Here is a 963-nt window from a genome sequence, read left to right as displayed (position 1 = left end):
GGAGCAGAGACAAAGGCATTCTTGTTGAAGCTGACCCTGAACCCGAAAGGACCTTGAAGAGAAAGCTAAGAGAAGCCAAAGCACAACTCTCTTTAGAGGACCTGACCGAATTCTTCAAAGAAGAAGAAGACATGGCAGCCGAAAACAACAATAATGCAAACAATGCAAGGAAGGTGCTGGGTGACTTTACTGCACCTACTCCTGATTTTTATGGGAGAAGCATCTCTATCCCTGCCATTGGAGCAAACAACTTTGAGCTTAAGCCTCAATTAGTTTCTCTAATGCAACAGAATTGCAAGTTCCATGGACTTCCAATGGAAGATCCTCATCAGTTCTTAGCTGAATTCTTGCAAATCTGTGACACAGTCAAGACTAATGGGGTTGACCCTGAGGTCTATAGACTGATGCTATTCCCTTTTGCTGTAAGAGACAAAGCTAGAATATGGTTGGACTCTCAACCTAAAGAAAGCCTGGACTCTTGGGAAAAGCTAGTCAATGCCTTCTTGGCAAAGTTCTTTCCACCACAAAGATGGAGTAAGCTTAGAGTGGAAGTCCAAACCTTCAGACAGAAGGATGGAGAATCCCTCTATGAAGCTTGGGAAAGATACAAACAATTAATCAGAAAATGTCCTTCTGACATGCTTTCTGAATGGAGCATCATAGGTATTTTCTATGATGGTCTCTCTGAACTGTCCAAGATGTCTTTGGATAGCTCTGCTGGAGGATCTCTTCATCTGAAGAAGACGCCTACAGAAGCTCAAGAGCTCATTGAAATGGTTGCAAATAACCAATTCATGTACACTTCTGAAAGGAATCCTGTGAACAATGGGACAAGTCAGAAGAAAGGAGTTCTTGAGATTGACACTCTGAACGCCATTTTGGCTCAGAATAAAATATTGACTCAACAAGTCAATTTGATTTCTCAAAGTCTGTCTGGAATGCAAAATGCACCAAGCAGTACTA

General features: G+C 42.0%; 1 non-coding gene across 1 annotated transcript; it reads right to left on the bottom strand.

Moving 5' to 3' along the window:
• Positions 1-536: 536 nt before the first annotated feature.
• On the bottom strand, positions 537-644 carry LOC130978651 (small nucleolar RNA R71). Its single transcript, XR_009086271.1, has one exon. It is a non-coding gene; the product is annotated as a small nucleolar RNA R71 (small nucleolar RNA).
• Between the last annotated feature and the right edge of the window lie 319 nt (positions 645-963).

The sequence above is a fragment of the Arachis stenosperma genome, chromosome 4, assembly GCF_014773155.1.
Source record: "Arachis stenosperma cultivar V10309 chromosome 4, arast.V10309.gnm1.PFL2, whole genome shotgun sequence".
In the NCBI taxonomy this organism is placed as follows: Eukaryota; Viridiplantae; Streptophyta; class Magnoliopsida; order Fabales; family Fabaceae; genus Arachis; species Arachis stenosperma.
Note: the sequence above shows the minus strand (reverse complement) of the source record. Positions and strands in the feature narration are given on the sequence as shown.